The sequence below is a fragment of the Taeniopygia guttata genome, chromosome 2 (genome assembly GCF_048771995.1).
Source record: "Taeniopygia guttata chromosome 2, bTaeGut7.mat, whole genome shotgun sequence".
Taxonomy (NCBI): domain Eukaryota; kingdom Metazoa; phylum Chordata; class Aves; order Passeriformes; family Estrildidae; genus Taeniopygia; species Taeniopygia guttata.
Window position 1 is genome coordinate 85864981 of NC_133026.1, and position 7938 is coordinate 85872918.

Consider the following 7938-nt stretch of genomic DNA (forward strand, 5'->3'; position numbering starts at 1 on the left):
AAATCTACTGATCTCAGTGTAAGTCTTTTTCCACTGAACTAAGCAGGCTTTTGCTCAGATCCCCAGTTAAGGAAAATGGTGTTCCTGCTATTTAGCTCTTTTTCACCGTAGGCTGATCAACCTCTGTCTTTGTCACTCATCTCAGAGTGGCCAGAGCACTGGCCAGCCTGGACAGAAACTTGGGCTCCTTGGCTTGGCTAGTCGTTCTGCCTTTTACTTCACCTCTCCATTTTCCCTGCTGCTCTTCCTGGTTGCTATATGCTCTTTTTGCTGACTCCCAGGAGAAGAGACAAAGTTTTACAGAAGAGCAGTGAAGCTGAAATGGCTGCTACTGAGAAAGAAATCCCTGGGTCTTCACAGCCCTGCAGAGCCGCTGAAAAGTACAATAAAGATGAGAATGGTGAAGAATGTATAAGAATGGCAATTGCTTTAAAGGGCCCGTGAGATTGATATTGCTCACGAACCATAAGACACCACCTCTCAAAGTGGCAGGGGCAGTTTCTCCACTCTCTAAGAGATCCTTATCCTCCTCAGGACATCTGCAGGAGACCATTTCTGTAAATTGCGGTTTGAAAGTCTGTCACCTGATGTGACTCCTGGGGGCAAAAGCAGCAGCACTGCAATGCAATCTCAGCATGAAAAAGTTAGAAAAGTATATGTCACTGAGAAACCAATTGTACCTGCAGAGTGAAAAAAAGGTCACACATGCATGCACGAAAACTGGACATGCTGCATAAACTGTTGATTGAAATCTCCTTTTCACTCATACGTGAAAGCACTGAGTCAGTGTCAGGACACAAAGAGATATAAGACTGACAATTTTTCAGATTAATGAATTTTGGCTTCATTTTCTTTCATTTTCTATTTTTCATGGTACACTGGCTACTTAGACGTTATGTGGGCTGGACATATTTTCTCCTTCCACTGGTAATTAAAATACTGAGACCCATATTATGTACAATATATAATTGGGGCTACTGGCTTCTTCTTTCATGATGTGAAATTCTGGAAGAATTTGATGGCCTCACCTCTGAATTTCAAAGCAGATGTTACTTGTTGCCAGCAGTTGGATCAGTCTGTGGTGTAAATGATCGTGAGCACAGTGACAGTGCCGTTGATTTCCTTACAGCAGCTCCTATAACACTGTGTCATGTGCTTTATGGTCTTACAAATAACAATTGCATAAGCACAGCCTCCAGTGCCAGCAGTTATATTATCTCCAGGACAAAGAGAGATGCATATGGACTTAATGAAGAGAAAGTGAAGCATTCATTAAGACTGTAAATGAAATAGGAAATTATTTCATCTACAGTAGCATATTGGGTGTCATTGCTTTGTTATCTGATTTCCTGTTGCACTAGTAGAGACAGTGTGTTTTAATTAAGGTTTTATAAAGACTTCATTGAAAAAAGATTTATGGAACCAGATTGTCTTATTGCGATTCTATCAAAACCAAAGAGCTGCATGGAATTGCCTAAAATTTTCCAGAATTTCCTTTTAAAAGCAAGCTGAGGAAAAGCTGTGATTAAAATATGCAAACATAGCCTTTCCATGTAGTCATATGACACTTCTGTCATCCTGATTTGAAATAATTTTTTGTCTTAATATTTTAAAAAATTTCATGTTGTATAATACAGTAGATTGCACATAGTCATAAGCATATTCATAGCACTCCAATTTGCCCTCTGTATGTTTTGCACATTATTCAGTGCAATGTAATGCAAAATGAGAAGTCAAATCTGCAGTAAAACAGATCTAACTGCTTTAAAAGCACTTGTTTCTGTGGCTAATTGAAACATCTTTCGACATAGTTCTTATTCACAGGAGTGATGCTCTCCGGCAAGTCAGGTGTTCATCTTCCTTCATAGCTTAGATTCAAATCAGATGAAAAATGAAGAATGGGAAGTCAGGAAAGCCATTTAAGAAGACAGGAAAGATAGAAAAGCATTTTTACCTTGACACTAACAAAGCTAGAAAGGCACAAAAAAGGTTACTGCAGAGACAGTGTGCACATGAATACATGCACACACACTCCATGCAGTATGTTATAATCCTTGCTCGGTCTCCATATATTTGGTCCCTGGCTCCATTTTGGCAATTGATGAAATGACACACTGAAAGTGCTTTTTGTCCAAAGGTTGCAATTGCAATACACAGGATATGAAGGAAGCATCATCACCTGGTGGAAACCAGCCTCCAAAGGACAAAGCTCACAAAGTCCCTTTTAGTCAGATGAAAGCTGAATGCCTAAATGTCTTTGAAGATTCACCCCTAAACAACAGCTCCAAGGACCCAAAAAAACCATATAGCTGAAGGGCGTACATACACCAGATATTTTTAATGTCCTAATTGAATGCTTTACCCACAAAAATCATGAGACTGCATGAGACTGCTGCTAATGTGGCATTCACTGCCTTATGTTCTCCTGCGATAATGGGTTGTAACCGTATGCACAGTAGTCTAAGCTGCTCTCAAGTAACAAAATTATCAAAAACCAAATAATGTTCAGTACCACAGCTTGCTTCAGTAGTCATAATTGTAGAAACAAAAGAAATCCTTTTTTATTCCTTATTAAATGCTTTGATGGTGTTAGAAGGAATGTCCTAAATGTCTTTATTTATTATGTTACATTAATAAAGCCAAGAATTCTAGGGAACTGAAAAGCTTTGAAGAAATGCCTTTCAATCCCAAACCAGAAAATATTATCGGGAGTAAGCTAAACTCTTTACAAAAAAAGTAATTTAAAATGACCAGAGCAGAGTCAATGTCCACTATTATGGGCTGCATCATTCATACAGCACAAGACAACTGCTGAATAACACAGAGCTGTAAAGGACCAGATATTGCTTAGAGTAAGGTCTTTATCAGACCTGGCAGTAGAAAAATTTGCAAATGCCTGCAAAGCACACAGAGATGGTGCCACGATACCAACAGTCTCTGGAATATTTCTCCTTCTAAGGTACGTGCCATTTTATTTGAAGGTCAGGCCACTTTCAGTAAACAGCAAAAGCTGTAGTTCCTATAACAGAAGAATTAATTAAGATCCAAATGAGAGGTGAGTTTTTATTAATCATTCTGAAACTGCTAACTTTTCCCACATCATCATACTAGTATGTGAAAAGGTTGTTAGGCATTTCTTAAGTGAAAATTGCTTAAATTGCCTTCACATTGGCATTGACAAGACCCTCCTAAAGTCTCTTTTTACTAAAGCACACTGCTCTTTCTCATTGAATCAGTGCCAAGGGTGCATGGAGTCCTGCCCAGACAAATTAAACAGGGAAAGAGGGAAAACCTTGGCCTCTCAAAATCAATTGAAACACCTGCACAGGCATCTGTATGTTCAGGATGGTCTTTTGCTCAAGAGGGCTACAGCTGGAAGCTATATTTATCCTCTACCAAACATGAGGGGAAAAAGAGAGCCTTTCCCAAGGCAAATATTTTGCCCCTTAAAGACATCATACATACATAGCTGAGTCTCCTCTGGGTCTGAGTGTTGTAGGTCAGAAGCAAAGCTGCTTCTTAGGCACAGTGTCACCCAGTTTTAGTCTATATTTGAAAATCTCAGCATTCCCAAGGGAGAAATGTTATTGCTGCAGCAGTTGAATGGGTGTACACCTCACACTTGGTGCTTAGAGTGCTCTGTGAAGGCTTGTTCCTGCCTTTATGCTGGCTCTGGCCCTTGTCCCTGACCTGCCTGAGAGGAAGAGTCTTCCCTGGGCACAATCCCATCAGTGTTGCAGTTAAACTTTGATTGCAAATAGAACAAATTATCTTAGGAGGGAAAACATTTCTATTTCAGAGAGTGGAGCCAAGCTGCAGCAGAGGAAAGATACCAAGTGATACAAAAGTATTCTAGGCATAGGAGCAATGCAGTGACCCTCAGAGGGGATACTGCAGCTTATCCCTGTTCTCCAGTGAGTCATGCTACCATTTTCAGTTGTGTGGGAATAGGCTACAGCTTTATACAGAGGAGTTTCTACTCACATCAGTGATGGAAAGATGGGGAAAGATAGGAGAAAAATTATTTCAGTTTCTAGAAAGGTTCCAATTAAAATTAGATTTTAAAGTAATGCTGAGTTATTAATTAATCAAAAAATTGTGTAGATACTAAAAATGCACTCTCATTTCATGCAACCAAATGGAAGCAAAGAAGCAAGATAAAAACTTAGAAACCTTCATGTTCATTTCTCAGATGCTGATGACTACCATGCAGAAAGCACTTTCCTTCACTCTCACCCTCCCACTACCTGCTAACCCTCCACAAGGTCCAGCAAGCAAAGTGCCACACCACTAATTCACCACTGAGACACAGAGGAAGCAAGTTTTCTTTCTTCTTTCTGTGTGTGTTACATATATATGTGTGTGTATGTGTGTATATATATGTATATATATGTATAATATATACATATATATACATACACATATATATATGTGTATATATGCACATGTATATGTATATTATTTTACCATACAACTCCCTCTTCAGTGGAACATAGCCCAGCAGTGCTTTGAGCTATGACTGGAGACTGAAGACTGGGAATGCTCCTTTCCAGCACAGCTGGTGGCACACCCTGGCTCACCCTACTGTGGGTGACTGCTCCAGTGCTGTGAGGGACAAGCTTGAAGGAGGTTTTCCAGTGCAGAGAAGGAAGTGAGCAGGGACATGTCTCCAAAAAACCACCCCATGCTTCAAAGCAAAACCAAGAGCCTAGTAGACAGATGTGCAGAGAGTGGCTTGGGTAAGGTCAGCTTAATCATTGAAAAATACTACTGTGTGCCTTTCCAGAAAAAACACCTTTTATTCCCTGAGGAATTATAACTAGAAAAAAGAAATATGAAATCTTTCCAGGCCTGTTCTGTTAAAAAAAACCCACACTTTCTCCATCAATTTTTACTGACCACAAAAACACCTGTGAGTGGCTTTCGAGCAGAAACTTTCCTTAAAACATTCTAGGATGTTCTTGGACATTGAGGCTTAAAATGTAATTTATAAGTCACATAAGAAGGTAATCTGGAAGGTTGAGATCATCCAATCAGAGAAGAAACAGAGGCTATGTATCTTATGATTGCAAATAAAATTCAAGAAAATTTGAATTTCAAATGCATTCCATGACTTGTTTTTGAACACCCACTGATAGCTTGAGACTCTCTTACTTGTATTTTTTTATATGTACAAATAGCAATGAAAACAAGAAATGTCAAAATAGAAATTATTTCAAGCACCTGTGAGTTGCAGATAATATTCTTCTTTGTGCAAGAAGTCCAAGAATATCTACATCCTATGGTACTATAAAACTTCCTCTCAAATTCTCCATTATAAGACATTCTGTTAAATTTAATATTTTTTTTCCTGATCAGATAATTCACAGAAATTATTAGTAAAATATTTCAAACAACAACTAAATTAAGTACAATGTATTAATAGACAAACTGGGAAAGAGAAAACAGAAGAGAAATTAATTGAATAAATTATTCATTACAATTTATTCAGTCAGCTTTGATTTAAATGCTTGTTAATCCTTTGAGAGTTAATACCATACAATGTTACAGTAGCTCTGGTCAGGAATTCCAATAGATGAAGTGTGATATTTCTTTTTCTGAAAAGCAGCGCTCAGATTTTCCATGAAATGCCAAAGCTGAATAAAAAATTATTTTTGGGCTCTCAGAACATATTATTTCACTAGTTGTTTTCTCCAGCAAGAAAATAATAATTTGCTTCAATAATGTCAAAACATTACTATTGGTACTTTATAGTTTTATAAAGTACTAATATAAAGCAATAAAGTAATACAGTATCATAAACCCCAGAAGTATAATAAATGTGCCAGGTTTTCTCCAATAAAAAAAATTATCAAAAGTCATAGTGATTCTATGAAAGATTTCGGCAGACTGAACTCTCTCCTGACCTTTCTGACCTGTGCCAAAAGTTCATGCTCCATGTCCATACTGTATGGCAAAAAAAAAACAAACCTATTCAACACAAATCATAATTAATTAATTATAATTTCTAAATTTAACTATGAAGCTTTATCAGGATAACTCCTTACAGGCACAATGTTCAGCATCCTAGTATATGGTGTTGGCTTGGCTGGATAGGCATAGGAACAGTCAAATATCTTGTTTCTGTAAGGGCTGCTCACATGGAGCTCTTAGCTTTGGGTCCATTACTATGACACCATCTCATAGCAAAAAATAAGTGCTCTCAAAGAAATAAAGATTCACTTTACACAGATTTAAATACAGATCACACATTTTAAAGACCAAAACCAGTGTCAGAAAGAGCACAGACCCAAGTTTACACATCCACCTGGGCTTTTAATGAGCCACAGAAGGGCTCACACTCTCTGTGTTTCCTGCTGTTAACAAGCTGCCTGAACACCTGTAAAGCCTCGCTGCAAGGATTCAGCTCCTAAGCACAGTGACCTTTCCCGAGGATGCTCTTGATGTGGAAATACACATTGCCTGTGCACATAAACCTTTCCTCAGCTGCAGTCAATCAAACCTCCTGTCTTTAACTTTCTCCAGCCTATAACTTGAGCAAGACATAAGTTTTAACTCCCCTTCCAGAGTTATTGACTGCCCTCACCTAAAAATGAGCAATGCTCTCTCCTCTGGGGTCTGCATGTGTGGAATCACCTCCTGTCAAAATGACAAAGGGCTGAACTAACTGCAGGCACACCAGTGGCTTGTCAGGAGGTTAAGCATTGCTCCTGACCCGTGGAGGCCCAGCTCAGATCCTTCAAACCAGCACATCCACCAGACATGGAGGAATGAGGCTTGCAGGAGTCACAAAGGCAGCAATGGGTGATGTCCAAAGCACGATGGATGCTGAACACAGTATGGCAAATACCCGAAGGATGTGAGACACAGCTCCAGGTGGGAAGCTGCAGGGGACTCTAGCAGGAAATTATCCCATCCCCTCCAGAAGAAGAAGGTCTCTCAGCTACTTGAAACTTGTGGAGAGGCCTAGCAAACAAATCTCAGGGGCAGCCACAGTTTCTCTACAAATCTGTACAGGGCCTTTCAAAGAAAATGACAATTCCCTCTCCTTCTCCTCCCCTCCTGGGCCTGCTCATGGGGCCCAACAAGGATGGTGCAGGATGGCAATAAAAGATGGATAGCATGGGCAAGCTCTCTCGTGCATGCATGACCTGGCACCAGCTGGGACTGTGGCACCAAGAGCTGTCTGCTGGGCTGAGATCAGGGTGGAGGCAGTGCCCAGTCCCCAGCACAGACAGATGGGCAGAGGTGCTTCAGCTCTTGTGTGTGCACAGTGTATAATTAGGGCATAACAAAGTCTGGTGTTTGAAGGCTTGCTCATGCTGTTCAGTTAATTATGATAGGTAATTTATATCTTTTATTGTTCTGTGAACTTGAAACTTCTATTTCAGTGAGACCGGAGCGACAGCTGATGTAAAATGTGCTCTTGTAAATAAATATGGGTTGTGGCAACTGGAGGGAGGATGTTCTACAGCAAAAATCATTCTTGGTTAGAATATTGGGGGGAAAATTGCAGCACATTAAGAAAGCAATAACACTCAACAGGGTGTGCATTCATCAGGCAATATGTATGCACAGGGAGCATGCAGGAGCATGGAGAGCAGCCAGCCATGCAGGCTTCAGTAACAATTACTCTGGTGAGGTGAGTCGGGCCCTGCTGATCAATGCACAAACCAGTGCCGAGCAGAAACATCCACCAGCTCAGCTCTCACACACTCCAAGTGCCACTAAGGATTTGCCACATCAACGGGGCAAGTCACGCGCTGCCTCTGGGGCCCCGTTTTCCTTAAGGATGAAATGGATTAAACTGACTGACTCTCCCGGGGGAGTCGCTTGCTCTGTACCAGGAAAGAGTGGCAGTAGTGCTGCTGCTGCTGACCATGAAATGAGGATAATGCATATCTGCAGATGATGGTGGGGGAACTCCTAGCTAGCACA